Source organism: Harpia harpyja, chromosome Z (genome assembly GCF_026419915.1).
Source record: "Harpia harpyja isolate bHarHar1 chromosome Z, bHarHar1 primary haplotype, whole genome shotgun sequence".
Lineage (NCBI taxonomy): Eukaryota > Metazoa > Chordata > Aves > Accipitriformes > Accipitridae > Harpia > Harpia harpyja.
The window spans coordinates 77017641-77034713 of record NC_068969.1 but is presented as its reverse complement, the minus strand read 5'-3'; positions in this window follow the sequence as shown (position 1 = coordinate 77034713).

Sequence of the window (17073 nt, the reverse complement as noted above, 5' to 3'; positions counted from 1 at the left end):
GTGGAATTGACAGCACTGAGTAAGAATATGAGATTAGACTCTTGAGAACGTGCATCGATTAGGTCTCGCAATAGCCCTGTGCAATGCAGACTGAGCAAATCCCAAGCCCTAGTTAGTATGGTGCATAACTTTTTAACTGTGGAATAATTACTAGTTGCAAAGAAACAGACATTGCTTTAATTCAGGGCCTAATATAAATAAGAATCCTGGTTATAAAGGCTCCGTAGACATAACCCAGATAACTTTATAGGGTTTGTAACCCCAGATTCATGTTTCTAAGTCTATCTCCCAGGTATCCTTGCTTCCCTTGCTTTCTGAAGTGCACCGGTTGCCTTCCCAATGGCAGAAGGTTTCTTTAATCTAAAAGGTTAAATCATTGGCTTCTCTTCCATGAAGACTTTTTACTGTAGGGTTCTTGCACATGGAATCTAATCCGAGTTCCAACCATTTTTATTCAGTTTAGTTATTTTTATTTTAATTTACTCTTACTTAGTTCATTTCTGGGATTTTAATCTATATTTGTTGTACTGGAACACATCTCCTTTTGTAGAATAGAAATACTAAAATGAATTATTTTAAAAACTGGATATTCTCTAAAAAGTATGAAAAATGTGACTCTATAGAATTTTTTATTATTTTGAAGATTTTCATTAAAAGGACAAAGTTATTCTTTTTTTTTTTTTTTTATCTTATTGGCTTGCTACCAGTGGATTTAAGATTATATAGACAAAAAGTGAAATGACGTCCACATTCTGCCAAAAATTTTGTGTGATGAACTCTGAATGCAGAGTTTTTTACATATTTAAATGTTTGATTCTTCAATGTATAAACATTTTCCTACTGTAAACAGAGGAGCTAACAAACCCAGGTTTTCCTCACACAACCCACATCACACAAGGGGCTGCACCTGCGTAAAGATAGAAATAAATGCTACAGAGAGTGCATTGCTGCCTCTATCATTACAAAGCAAGGCAGTAGTTTGGCAAAATAGAATCCACTCTCAATGTAGGCATTCCTCAACATCACAGTATTTCTACTGAAAGCTCCCCTCATTATTGCTAGGGTGACAGCTACATTTCCAGGCCTACTGGAGTATTAAACCCTACCATGACCCTTCTGGGAACAATGTCAGGTCATCACAAGTTGAATCTCATGCTTAGGCAAGATATGAGGGGCTTTGCCTTCATCACAGCTCCGGAGAAGCCTTACGACAGTTGCATGGAAGTTCTGGGCAGCTGCAGGAATGATGAACAAAGTTGCATCAATGTATGTAAATAATTAGTCACAGTCTGTGACCAGTGCTAAGGCAAGCTTTTGGGATAACAACAACCAGGGGGTACAAAAGAGTACGAACCTCTCTGCCTGCAAGCACTTAACATTTTTCCCTCCGTAGAACAAGTCATTCTCTGTATCTCATTGTCCCCAATGGCAAAACCTGACATCCTCTGGATGTGATTTGATGACAAATATGTGGCTAAGAGCATCAAACGTTATTTGAAGGTTTCTACTAAGGAAAGCATAGACTGGTTGATAATTCAAGGAAGCTCGAGCCCTTGTCCATGTTCTATGTTAAGCAAGCAGTGCTGTGCCGTGCTCTCAATGGATACTCTGTGGAAATTAAACTTCCTTCAGATTTTCTGGACAGGGAATGAGAAATGACAGAAAAGATCCCTTTCAGAGCAAGCATTCCAGACTAAAGAGAGTATAGAGGCTATGCAAGCATATTCTGAAAATGGAGCTATATTATTAACTTCTACTGGAAAAATTCTTCTGAATATATTTTACAGTATTTTATAAATAAGGTGATAGTTCAGAGAAACAGAAAGAATATTCTGAAATACAGAATATATTTCAGCATTGTTTTACTTACTTTTCCAAGTAACAACTTTTAACAATAATGAAAGAACAATAATCTTCATGGACCGCTTTCTGAATTCCTTATTTGTTTCTCAGCCCATGGAACTCACTTTCACGCAATAAAGTTTCTATTAATGCAGAAATTAATTTCAGAAAATCTTAATGAATCACGTTAGAGTTATAAATTTCACCTGGCTTATATGTGTACTGCTGAAAAAACCAGACAATAAGGAGATTCCTCAAACCAAGAATATATTACAGATTTAAAAATCTGTGTATATTTGTGTACACACATGATCTCAAATGGAGAAAATCTTCTTAAAGAAGAGTGTGAGACCAAAGCAATTGGTACAGTCTTGAGCGGAATAAGCAAATGGAGACTAGAAACACACAGACAAAATTGCTGTGGTCTTCTTAGCTGCTCCCTACCCCAGGATACATAAAAGCTGAGCTTCAAAGCTCCTAAAACTTCATATATATATACATATATTTTTTAATCTCTCTTTAAAGCAGCTGAGGTTTCTTTTTTGTTGTTGTTTGTTTGTTTATGGTTGGGGGGACTTTGGGGGTTAGTTGATTGAGTTTTAGTTGTTTGGGGTTGGTTTTTTTTTTCCCTGATAAATTTACAGATCTTTGATATTTAGCTTCACAAAGCGACTTCCAGCTAAAAGATTCTCCCTTGCAACCCCAGGGAAACACATACTTGGTTTGCTGAATATTGCTCAGGTTCTGCACCCCATTGGAAGGAAACAAGTTGTCTGGAGACATCTTGTTGCACCTTTGTTTTGTCCACAGCTTGGAAGGTGAAACAGCAGCAAAAGCTTGACTGTAGGGAATACACTCTTTAAGGGAGGGCAAGGTACAATCAGTACTCTAAGATCCTGTGGATGTGTATGCAGACCAAATGTAACCTTAACTGCACTGCAGTCCCCTGTGGCTGTCAGCATAGTGGAAACACCTTCTAGCAGAAGGTCTGCTACAAGAAGATACTTGAAATAAAGAAAAAGAAAGCGAAAATAAAAAAAATTAAAAAAGAACCTGACATGGTGCTCTTGGAAATAGGTCAATAGTAAGCACAGTAGAGGTGTGGCCAGCCTTTGGGTCATAATTTTATGTAATAGTGACAATATTTGATTGTTGATTTTGATGTATTCCTACTGCTCAGAAAACATACCTCCTGTAGCCCAATACGTGTGCAAATAGCCAATAAATTATAGGCTCCTATTTAATGTCATTTTTGCAGTAATCTGCTTCAGAATCCTGTACACAGACACAGAACACGAAATACATCTCTGAAGAGATGGATCTGGGGCTTTTTAACTTGTGTAATATCTAGAGTATATTCAAATAGAATTACCTTCATTGTCTCAATTTAGGGACACACACACACACACACACACACCGGTGTCAAAGATTGATCACTTTTTTTGTACACCACAAGGAGGTGCAATTGATCTTTTTTTTGCCCTTTTTGGTTTTGGTTTTGGTTTGGTTTTAATTAATTTGGCCTGCCACGCTTTTAATGCTAATGAATGTCCTGTGAACTTTGCTGGTTTTTGTCGACATTTCTTTTTTGGCCTTAGATGAAAACAGTACATAGTCAATATTCCTTTTCTTTTGCTCTTAGCTAACTGTGACCTGTTCTTTGGATAGCACAGCTACATTATTTTCTCATTAGTGTTTCAGTTTCCTTGCTAACCTCACATCCTATGTGCTGCTTCTGCTCATGCAGGAAGAAAAATAGATCATGAGAAAATCCCCAAACCACTCTCATGATACTGAGATTTTTTTGCTTACAGAAAGTGCGGAAGTCCCATTATATTGGATTATTTATTATAATTATAATAAAGGATTAAGTTCATGAGATAATTCACTGTAAGGAAAGAGTACTAGTTCCATGTGAAGAGCATTTCTGGCTCTCAGTTCTGTTGAAGCTATTGATAAAAATTTACGTTACATACTTTGGATCATTTGTCATCCATCTCGCTCTTTGATATGGTAGATGAAAAATACTTTCCATTTGACCTTGGTAGTGTTTATCATCTACATTATGCAAGCGCAATCAACTACTAGTCTGATTTAGCAAGTTTAAAGAGCATTTATATGTAATAATTTTGTTGTAACCTGGCAGGCAAAATCAGTCATATTTGTATTTAGCTGTATTTCTAGAATACATCTTATGTGGTAGGAATAAAATAAACTTATTTCCTTTCCTGAATTTTGCCTAACATTCATGATTTTATGGATATGGAAAACACAAGGCCAAAACATAACATCCCAAAATATTTGCTGCTGATAGCAACACTGGTAAGAGTTGAAGACAACAAGTACACAAAACACTTTACAGACTCTGAGATCATGTCAGAGCCCTCTGTGTCATTATTGACAACTTCTCATATTGTTGCACAGTTGCTCTTTCTTCAACTTCCTTGTGCTGACTGCCAAGAATCTCAATTAAACTCACTTTGTATTACTTTTCTTTGGAAAAGTGTTACCTCCTTTCAGTCTGAATGGTTAACTGATCCTCATGATTCAGCAATTATTTTTTATTTCACTCATGTTTTCCAGCAGGTGAAAAACCTGAAGACAGAAGCAGGACTGCTACAAAGCCATTCCGTGAGCATATCTACAAAAGCTGCATGGATGTGCTGTTCCCCTTAGAATTTAAGTAATCATTCTTCTCACAATCCCTTGTTTCTTTTGGTCAGCACTTTATCCTGAACGTCTTTTTTAGCTCTGCCTTTGAAAGACACACTAACAAGACTAATCTGACTGAGATGGTAATATCTTTGCCCCAAAGCTCCCTTAAACAGTGCGTTAGCTATTGCATTTTTGTATCAGTGTTTAGGCCACATTACTCAGTTTCCGCTCACACTTCTCCACGTGTTTGGAGTGTGCTGGCTTTCATTGTTTCAGCTATCTGTTGTCACAACTAAGCTTTATTGTTTCTTCTATTTACTTTACGTGAAAAGGCATGATTACATTGCCCTGTGACTTTTCACTCAGCTTTTCTATACAATAAAGCTATATTCCCTTTTGTTCCTTGCATCTGTCATAATTTGCTTATTACTAACCTTCCTGAGGTTAACAGACTCTATTAATTCATCCTCCAGTGATGGAAACAAATTTATAGTATTCTGTTGTTTTCAAATTTTATTTTGTTGATTTGAAAAAAAATTAAGAAAAGCTGGTTGCATTTTTCATTTTCTTATCCTCAAAAGACAAAAATACATTTAGAAGAAATGTGGGGGTTTGCGGATTGTATCATTCAGAAATATAGGGTGAATTACTCCATTCTGTCTTCAGTCAGAATAAACAGTGGAATACAAATGGTAGATGGTGACGATAGGTGGTGGAAAAAGAGAGGAAGGAGTGGGAATCCTCCAGACAGTCTACACAACACATTAGTTAAACAGAAATACTGAACCTCCTGACTGACGTCTTGGTCTGAAGTCCCAAGGACCAGGGTTTTCAGATTTTTAAACAGCCTCATATATCGCCTCAGCTTTTACAGGGGCTTTGGAGGTACAGACCATGGAAGTCAGAGTGCTCCAGCAAGCCAGCAGCCAGGACTCCAGACAGGATTTTCTTCTTTCTTTTGCTTTGGTAAAACAGCATTTTGATTGACATTCTTTCTTTTGCCAAAAAAATCCTTATTGGGCCAGTGTAGTGCTGTAGGGAGACCTCCCCAGAAGGAATTTTGCCTCAGGCTAAGTTCTACCCCTAAACTAGAAGTGCAACTCTAATGCTTCCAAAGGCATGGCATACTTATTCCCGTGTGCTTATTCCTTGTCAACTGTGACTCCTTAACTCCTTATTCTGCATCTTTAAATATTACTGTACTGTACTGGAAATGCATGATGGAAATGTAAGCAAATTATTTCTACCTAGTTCTGCAGTCATGTTGGTAAAAGGTTTATAGTACGTTGTGTCACCCAGCCTTCACTGAAGTCTGCTGTAATGCATCCTCAGTGGATGCATTCCAAGATGTTCTTACTGTCTAACTAGTTCAAATACATCTACTCATACTGTAATTATTCCTCATCTCAGTGCAACACAGATCACTGAAATGAAGTACTTCTTGCCTTTACATTATGCTCACACCTAGCCACTACGTAAGAGAGAAAGCATAAAAGGTTCCTTATATCTTACTTTGCATCATTCCTGGAGAAGTCCCATATCCTCAGAGAAGAAATATTGCAACAGACAGTTATTTCCCTATGAAATCATCCGTTCAAAGTCACCAAAGTCACTCAGTTTTTGTGATGTTCACAGACTAGAGCCCAAGGTTGCATGGCTGCAAGTTAAGCAGTAGTAGATATTTAACTTCAGCATTTAAGCACAGATTATTTTAAACCTCTGACAATGTCTTCAAAAAGCCTGTGTTGCGGGAGTCCTAGTTTCTATTGACTTCTATGTATCTCATTATCTCAGTTTCATATTTACTTTGCTCTGCCACAGATCTCCTGTAACGTTTCTGATTCACCACACTGTTACACTACTTCTGTACTGAATCCACTACTATGCTTAGCAAAATGGAGTAACTAAATGGTGTTATCCATTTTTTATGAATTTTTAATTTTAAAAGGTTTGAATAATATAATTACCAAGTCATTTAACATATATATAATAAAAACACACAGACAAACCTTATACTGAGTTTGAGTCTGGAAATGTACCACCCTGTGAGTTGAAATCAGTGCAAAACCTTATAGCTCTTAGTGGTATAACAAAAAGCAGATGCAGAAGACAGTCCAGCAAGGCAAGTAAATCATTAACAGTCTGTGAACATGAAATTGCTGTATGAGAAGATTAAGGAACTCCCAGACATTGCTCAAATAAAATACCGATACTGTTTTACTCTTAGCAGATAAAGAACAAAGTTCATTCTTATTTATATTAACACCTGATCTTAAATTGCAGTTAAAATCATCACACCACCACTACATCAATATCATTTCACTGATGTATTATTTGTGTAAAGATCTGTCTAAGAGCATGATTTCCAGATATGGCTCCTAAATATAGGCAGTGTTTAAGCTACATATCAACACACAGAGGTAGCTTTACAGTTGTGCTGTGTCTGTATAGTCTTGAATAGCATTCTAGGTATTTCTCATACAGATATAATAAAGACAACCACAGTAAGCAACTATGAATGAGCAAAGAAAAACGTTCAGATTAAATCTCAAGGTATATATAGTAAAACTGACACTTCTACAGAAAGGATAGAAAGTATTTTCAATAGCTGCCACCTGGTTCATCTCCATTGTGAATTTCTAGAAAAGGATGTTCCGACACCCCAGAAATACAATAATGTCCTTGAAAGGGTTGAGCAAAATGAAGCTGATGAAAATTCCACAGTCAAGCTTTTTTTTCTAGAGCATACTTTAATCTGCTGCCCATGAATTCAGAATTCAGACTGAACCTTACCTTGAAAGTGCTGTCTCTTCATTGCCTCCTTCGTGGTCTCTTCTGCCATGATTCCTTAGAAAGGTGAGGATCTCATAATAATGAAAAACTGGCAGTTTTAAACAAAATTAAAACTATAAATATAATGCACAAATATAAGAGGTATGCTGCTCTGATGAACAAGTTGTATAGGAACTTTTGTCAGTGGGACAGTCCCCCTTCTTTCCTGTCATTGTTAGTGAATTGCAGGAGCCAACAATATTCAGAAACATTGCTGCAAGCAGTAGAGTAAGGCATGGTAGGAGCCTTTCAGACTGGAAGAATAGTAAATATCACAAACAGCTATAACTTGTAATCCCTAATTTATCATTTATTTTTTATCCTGTTTGGTGGCAGATATTAGTTTTCTCATATAACTTTAATCTTCCATGTTAAGTAGGGAATGACTGTTAAAAAAACTTAAAAATAATTTTGTAAATTAATGGCAATAGAAAGTATGGTAGCCTGAGTTCAAACAACCTTCAGGACTTTATGAAGCATCTTCCTTATGCAGCATATATTTCTGTGTTTGAGGCAGGGAACTGAAAATTAATTTGAAAAGTTTTATTAAACTAGCGCTTATTTAGAAATCACTTCTCTTATGACCAGAATTTACAGACATTAGATTGTTCATATTAGCAAAGTTCACGTCCACTTGGTGCACTAACTTGGTTAAATTAATCAGCATCAATTTAACAATACTGAAAAAAGAGAAACTTTAGAAATTTTAGCAAAAGAACAGAAAAGAAATGCTGACAATGAAATCTAATTAAATAAGGAATTAAAGCCTGTAAACTAAAACCTAGCTAATAAAACTTAATGCACAAGAGTCCAGGTAAGTTAATCAGTACATAATAAATGGAATTCTGTCTGCAGTATTCCACAACTAACAGCAATAATTAAATGGTATTCAGGATTACTTTGATGAGAACAAGCAGATTACTTTCATTCACTCTTGTAAAGAACTCAAAATAGTTTGGATAGGAGAAAGAAGTGAACAGTTAGTAGCATATAACAAATTCCTTGGTTCAGAGCTTTTTCAAGATTTAACAATCCAGTGAATACATTTCTATTCTTCCACCTATTGCCTTTTTTCTGTGAGAAGGAGTAGAAAATTTTTGAAGGAACAAAGAAAGGTATTTCAAAATGTAATTACCTATTAACACAGCAGGTCTCAAGAAAACTCAATAGAGAAAAAAATTATCAATATACGCAAAAGTTATTAATTTCAACACCCATGGTGAAACAGAAAATGAGGTACCTTAAAACCTCATTTGGATATACAAATTTCACAGAATGAAATAAAAATTATAATAAATGGAGATTTTTATTATGAATATAAAAATAGCTCCAAAAGTATATAAGAAGAAATGATAATGAAGAAAAGCATGAGACATTCTAATAGCAAAAATATGAGAATAAAGGTAGTCTTTCTGATGAAGCAGTTGCATTCTGGAATTGTCTATTAAATGTGAGTGTTACAGTGGGAAGAAAGAGAAGAATGGAACTCTGGTGGTGCAAGCTCCCAATTAACGTGTTAAATAATTTTATGATATATTTAAACTTGGAGAAAAACATCATTTCTAGGAACTAACCCCAACTCCTGTTGAACAGCTTGAGCAGAAAAACAAGCAGGCAAAGTCAGTTAAATTAGGTGAGTTTGTTAATGTTTTTACTACATTTTAATATAAAATTAATTTTCCAAATTAAAGACTGGCCAAATCTTACCAAACCTTCCCCAGTCTCTTACTAGTTAAAGAAGGTATGTGCAAGCCTTGCTTAAGCAATATTTACTGTACAGAAGTTGGAATAGTTCAATTTTTAAGTACAGTATTAAGTCCCATAGTAGAGTCAAACGTTCTTCATTTTTCTGCAATAGGTCTTCATTCTAAAATGTATGCTACACAACTGCAAACTGACATCATAGTCCTGCTATTGGATGTAAAAAACAGGAACTTGTCTTTGGACAAGTTGTGTAAATGCTAACTGAGTTGCTAAAATATATTCATTTTGCCATGTGTTTTTTACATCTATTTCATATTAACAATTCTAAAACAACTACAGGATTTTCTTCCTTTGCTATTTTGATTTTCTTTTTTTAATGCCCTCTTTTAGTGACAGTTTTAAAACTCCTCGGTTGGCCACCAATATTAGAGGTGCAGACACGTGCTAACCAGTCTTTGCTGTGTCTGTAACAGCACCAACAGCACAACTGTACTTGAAGTCTGGCCTCTTCTTTGGTAAATATATGTTAGTTCAGAACTTAACACCTTTAAGTCTCCCACATTTTGATACTGGCCCTTTTCTCACACCATTTATTTACAGTTGATTAAGACCCAGTTTACAACACTAAAATGGAACAATAGACAGTAAAAGGAGCAAAACCACTACACACTACTCTAGCTCCTGCAACTCCTACTGTCTTTTTTATTCTGTTGCAGACAGAAAAAGATAACCAGGAATAATTGCTGAGCTTTCTTTGCCTGACCTATTGGTAGAATATCTAGACTGTTAATGAAAGTAACAATACCTGAAGTAGGAAAATAGAAGGATTTTAGGAAAGAGAGATGTAACCTCAGAAGAAAAACAGTTGGAACTATTGAGCATAGCCCTTTGTAAAATAGTGATTATATCCGTTGGATTAAGATGTCACTTCAGATACCATCTGAAAAGTGCTACCAATAACTATCAACAGAAAATTAAACTGCAAAAAGTTTCTCAGACAACAGTAAAAAAATTTAACTGATTATTAATGCTTGGTAATGTGACCAAAGCACTTTTGATAATGTAGCATAAAAATCCAAACACATCTGCTTTCATTACCACAAACCCTAAAGGCTTAATCTTGACTACACATGCTATAAATTGAAATGATTCCACTGTTAGTCTGGATTTGCTAAGCACAGATGTAAATTAAATGAGAACTGAGCCCTAAATTACTTTGTTTTCTTTTATTCCAAGAGACACTGTTTACAAATACTGCCCTGACAAACCCTAATCACGTGCATAGAATTTCAAATGGTCAAAGTACACTATGAACAGTAATGAATTGGCAATGTAAGACTATTAACTACTGCAATCTTTCAAGTAACTTGAGTAGATTTGAGGGATTTCAGCCATGAAAGTCAGGTCTTAAATTCAACAGATTTTTATCAATAGAAATAGCGAATGGGTAAGAAGCAACAGACTTTTACTTTTACTAAACATTTTGTAATAGTCTGTTATGTAATGTTTATAGTAGACACCTCTGTGTCTACTACTGTATTAATTTATCAGGTTTTCAGGAATAAATGCATTTATATTAAAGATAGACTGCAAGATAATTCATTTTAGCAATTCATTAATTTAGTTTTGAAGGGGTTTATAAATGCCGTTTGAAAGAAAACATAATACAAAAAGTACTGAGGATTAACTGTGTATATACCGAAAACCTGCTGTTGATACTTCAATCATTAATGAAGCAATATCATGGAATCTCTATAGTACTTTTGAGAATGACATTTAATTACAAAAAACATGTTAAAATGCCAGAGAGCAATGTATGTCAGCTGAGTACACAGGTAGTCATCCACATATGAAAACAGCAGCAGAAGAGGTTTTCTTATTCAGACACACTGCTGTCTTCAAAGACAGCAAGAATTAAAAAGGCAGCCCTTGAAAAAAAGCAGGGTTCATTTGTATGAAGAAATAGAAGATAAATCTTCTTGTGAGAAGGTCTTCACACAGCTCAGCTCCAGTTCAACAAAGCTCACCATGACAAGGTGCAAGTATGTCCCCTCACACTTAACTCCTTTTTACCTAACAATGAAAAAGTCAGAAACAATAAACTCCAAGATAACACTTTAAGACAGTAATTAACACAAATGCTTCCAGGTAGAAGGACAGACTGATCCCACCTGTTCTGAGTCCCATTCTGGGCATCCCAGTGAATCACCCGCTTCAGAGCCAACCTGTCGGCTCACATACTGCAGTAGTCTGAACAGCGCTGCACTCCAGGGGCTTCATCCTCTCTTCCTTCAATATCTGACACTTCATAAAACTCAGGCATTTTCCTGACTGCTCTGGTGCTGTTCTTTTCAGCTGCAAGGGCACACATTATAAAAAGTAACACAATGACTGAAGCATTTCCTGTAAAATTGTCTGCTGTACTGATTTTCCAATAACTGGCAAAAATTCATCTATTACTTTTGTTTTGGTGGACACTTTTCTAGCTGATTTTTTTTACAAGAATATGACTGTCAGTTTTTGAGCTAGAGGTTTGTCACTTGGCAAGAAATTTAGCAGTGTTGTGCCTAGAATTTTCCTAGACAACTTTTTCCCAGATTCAGATACACAAGTGCTTTATAGAAAATAGACCATTTAAACATTTTTCTCTTAATGAAAATCTGACTTACAGTTAACATAGAGCATGTGCTAAATATTTGTATTATTTCTCTGCTAAGTAAGTATGCTAAATACTTCCTTTAGGTTGGCAGATATTTACTGCTTACCTTAATTTCCAATATATATATCAGGTTAAACTAAACTGTACTTTTTACACTGCACGCGTGTGATAAAATGTGTGTTTTATCACTGACATGCAACAGCTATGCAGTTCACTTCAAGAGGTTGTTTTGTCCTAAAAAAAGTTTAATAACAATAGTATACTGTATTACACAATTGTTGCATCTCCTCCAAGATGACATACATCATTTCACTACCATGGACATAGATACGCTTGAAATAAACCCATAATGAATGTCACACTTGTAGGTTCAGTCATGCCAGACATCATATAGAGGGTGGACTTGTCTGAAGTCCCTAAGCTCCTGTTAGCTTGACTTGGAGACTGCTGATACATTTTACAGCAGAATGAAGACCAAAATTGATGGACAAGTGCCAAACAGTCCTTCATCCTCCACTGATCTGCAAATGATTAAGTCAAAAGGTGATGAGTAATATGACAATTTCTCCATGTGTTAACATACTGCTTCCCCTCTGCAGAGTGCATTACCATCTACCGGGAGATATTCAGCTTTTGTGAGCATAATATTACACCACATTTATGTTTCTCAAGAATCCACACTAGAACTAATGGACACACAAAAGGTGTTAAAATATTTGCAAACTGTGAAAACACATGCAATCCAAATAGCAAAAAACCATGCCTAAAATGTAAATCACCTCTCATTATAGAGGCCTGACCTTGTTCTGCTGCTGGAGTAGTTTAACAGTAATGTGACTAAACTCATTGAGTTTTCCTGATGTGAAGCTGGTATGACATTAGCTTCAGGCATAAGTCTACATTGGGTGCTGATAAGTATTTCAGAGCTTTCCATGCTCCAAGGCTAGAAAAAGAAAGATATAGAAAGGGCTTACATGTAATTAACAGAGCTAAAACCTCAGGATGGGTTGCCAAATGCTGCATCATTCAGGCAATGGACACATGTATGAGTGGGAAGACTAGTCACAGTACAGGCAAGTGCTGGCATAATTTATGCAGGATGTACAGAATTGCTAGAAGTGGCTGCTAAGATGGCTGACCACTCCGGTGTGTTCACATCTATCTGGGCACTAATGCCTGTGCTTGACAACCTCAGTGACAAAAATTCATCAAGATGCTCAGGATGGATTGTTTTCAAGTTCAAGCAAGTGGCTTATACCTGCCTCTTCCCTTGGGTGTGCTCTTAGTGTGTTGGCTGCTATAGGCTGCTTGGATGACTGGCTCAAAAGCTGCCTTCCCATGAGTATGGCAATTCATTCCCTCTCACATGAAAAGCACTAGGAAGCTCCTAGGTTTCCTAAAGCAACAGCACACAGTGGTAGAAAACAAAATGTGGCCTGTGGCAGCGAAATGGAATCGCTTGTGAACCAATAATTAATCCAAAATTGAAGATACTGATTTCCATGCCGTCTTCATTTTAAAAAGAAAGTTTAGATTTGTTATCTGCATTGCCTCAGCAGTTATAAAACACTAAATTGGATAGTGCACACTTCTTACAGTGATTTTTTTCATGCTCTCTGAAGTCTCAGGCAGGTGAGTACTCATAGAGACTCACTGGGTTCCTACAAGCAGAGTTTTCAGAACAATGCTTTTTTTTTGTAAAATGGTTGCTGAGTAATCACAACACCTATGGGACTTTCCTTACCCCACAGTAGGGTACATGTTGAAGGTGGGGGTTTGTTATGATGGGGTTTTTTGATAATAGATTTCCAGAAAAGCTTTTAATACACTTAGAATATGTATTGCTTTTCAAAACAAAATCTAATTCTGATGTGATTTGCCCAAGAAGCCTATGACAAGTATCATGCAGAAAACATTATTAATGGCTTGACTTTGCACCCTTCTACTCAAAACACAAATTTTGTTTGAATAACTTAAAGACAATGAAAAAAAACAAACTTTGATATCAAGAGGAGGAATGAGTAATTCTACATTATTCAGTGGAATTTGAGCTGTACGGAAGGACTGCTAGAGGTAAGTGTGATAGAAAGTTTTTAGCTGGTGTCACTTCATTGATCCAACACATACCAGTAATCTAAATGTAGTTTCTCATTATTGACACTGAGTGATATAAGCCTTTCCTTTTTTCCTACATCAGCATTACACCAGAAGTGCATATTTTTATTTTTCTTCTTTTTTTTCTCTTTTCAGCATGAAATGACTTTTTGTAAATCAATATTTGGGTTTTGCATCTATATATTTTGGAAAACCTTTTGTTCTCCAAGAAGATGATCTTTATTTTTCTGCAATCCCATTACTGTGTCAGTTTGGAAAAGGACAGACTAATCTAACCCTCATTTTAGCAAGCTATTCCAGCAAGCAGACTGGCAAAAGGTGCAAGTTGGGGCTGTATCCCTTCCTTATATCCTCAATTCTCTGTCCTCCCTGACCTTGACCCAGAGGATACCACACTTACAGCCTTCTTGAGAGCTGCCGAGATCGAACACTCGATGTGTAATCCTATGGCACTCTAGTTTCCAAAGTCTCACAGCAGTTGTAAACCTACATTTCTGGCAGCCTTTTGTGCAAGGATACCCATGTTTGGAGCAGTCTGTTACAGCTTCATGTAGTCAAGAGTGATACAGTAGTCTAGTGAGACAGGACTGCCTGCACTTGCTTTGTGTAAATATATAGCATAATGTGTATATGTAACAGGTTTAATGTCAGTTCTCTACAGAGTTTTGCCTGTTTGTGCTGGGACTTCAGCCAAATTGTCATCACTTTTCCCTTTTCCTTCAGTTTTCTCATGAATACAGTTTTTCAGGTGACATACAATATTCACCTGGATTTATGAATGTGCGTAAAAGTCTCTTTGATAAGGGAAAAGTGATTATACACTGTAGAAGATCCATTTCAGAAAGATAATTTACAACTTTCTAAATTTGGTCTTTCTCATTTACTTATATGTGCACACAGGTGCAATACAGAAGGGTCTGCCAGTTAAAACTGTCAAAACCGGAGACCAAGTGTTCTTTTTTTGGTCCTTAAAAATCTCTGTGTATTCTTAATAATTATTGGGAACCACGGATTTCTAACTTGTGTGTTTTCCAGTGAGAAAAGAAAGAATGCTGGCATGAGCACGGATGTGTTATGTTCTAGATAATCGAGTGTAAAAATAGTAAAACAGTTGCCTTTTTGGCATCCTGCACCTAGTTGACTGCCTTTGACTCCAGGCAGCACTGTATGTTAACCATAATATGGCTTCTGTAAACTACTAATCCCTAGTGTGAGAATTGCACAGTGAAATGCAGCAGCCTAAACCTACCCACTGTTACAACTTACTCTTGTATTTTTGAAACATCACTACAAGATGAAAGTCAAACCAAACCTACTCAGAGCAAAAGTTTATTCTATCAGTTTTGCATTAAGGGCAACAAACTGTAGTATATATAGGTTGGGGTTTTTTTCTTTTCAGTAATCATTTTCTCTTATTATTTCCTTTTTTAGGAAATTACAGTAGCAGGGAACGCAAAGCACAACTGCCCTATACCTACATATGTTATCCTCCATCTCTGCCTTTGCTTGTTTCTGAACTGTAGCAGCAGTTGGTTTGTAGTTCCCATGGGAAGAACTGTTTAATGGTAACCAGAATATTCCCTCCATTACTTTTGATTTTTAAATTACAATTCACATTCTCCCTTTTCTTTGCTTTGTCAAACAGCTAGACTTAGGCACAGGTTAAAATAGAACACCTATAGAACATCCCTAAGTGTACTTCAACAGCTTCTCCTAAAGTTTTCAAGCGAGGTACATTTGTACGTAAGTAAATTCCCTGGCCCGTGTGTACCCAGATATACACACATGTCCATAGAAAGAATATTCCCATAATTGTAGAAACACATGGTCAACAGCATGTTCATCTTATGATCTATTGCAGCCATACCTGTTTGCCAATGCTGTATGTTAACATCTTTAGATGCCCAAAGTCACTTAGTGATTGCAAAGGTACAGGTGCTCATATACTTAGGGCCCAGAAGTCAGGCTGTTTATCATTTAGCTATGTGACTGAATGCATTTTGAAAGCTAATGTTTGCGTCCCTCTCTCACATAGCACATATCCCCCTTCCTGAAAAGAAAAAAAAACAAACCTCTGTTGTTAATGAGATGAAGATGTGAGAATGTTTAAAGTTATTTTTCCCTATGTGAAGTGGATGTGTCAAAAAGTTCCTTGGAAAAAATAAAAAAAAAAAAAAAAAGAAAAAACATCAAAGAAAACCTGGTTGCAAAGTTCTGTGTCCCGTTGGCCGAGTTTGTAATTAAATTCGCTTTTGTGCTCAGTCTGAAACAAGGTGTTGTAGGGCCCCCCCCTTCCCATCCTCCCTCCCCAGTTCCTTCTACCCTGGACCCAAGCCTGGGCTGTGTCCCAGCACCCTGCACTCCTGCCATCCCTCCCCTCACTTTCCCGAAGATGTCTGGGGTGGTTAGGATTCGTCAGGTCACACCTCGGCCTGTCAGGACGCGGCGCCTCCTTTGCCCTGCTTCAGCCCATCGCTTCATTTCATCTACACAGAGCCTGGCGACGAGCTGGCCTCGTTAGACGCAAATAACTACAGCCGGCCAAAACGAGCAGGCTATTTCCTTCCCACTTACCTGTCACATCTCCTCGGCTTTTGTCAAACCAGCCAGTGCTTTTATTAACCCCAATCTGGGCCACAGCAGAGAGGCAAGCACGTACATGTACGCATGTGTGCACGCGTGTGCAGGCACATGCAGGCATGGAGTCCAACAGGAGCTTCTGGTTTTGGGCTGGGGTGGCAGGGGCCAGGCTACATCCCCAGCCCTTGACTCTCCCACCGCCCTCCTCTGTCCCCTTCCTCTCTCCACCGCACGCTGCCTGTGGAAACTCCTCCTCACCCACCCCCTCTGTTTTCAGCCTCACCCACCTCTCTGCATGTTGCTTTCCCAGCATTTCCCTCATTTCCCCAACGTGAAGGTTTGACTCCTTCCCCCGCTTCCCCTCCCTTGGTATGACACCATGTTTTCTTCACTGCACTTGTTTCCTTCAACCTGACTCACAGTGACTCCCCCAGTCCTGCCCTCCTCCTTGTCCTCACCAGCTCTCCCCTTCCACCTCCACTTCTCCTATTGCTTCCCTAGCTTTTATCACCCCTCTTTCCTCCTGCCCAGCCCGAATTTGGATTGGGGACATGTGTTGAAGGTAAGGCCTCACCTCTGGCAAACCCTACAGCCTCAGCTGCAACCACACCAAACACACTCCTATTGTCCCCTCTGCCTCCAGCAGGCTCCTGTCCCGATCTCTGTATGTAGAGAGAAGAGATCCC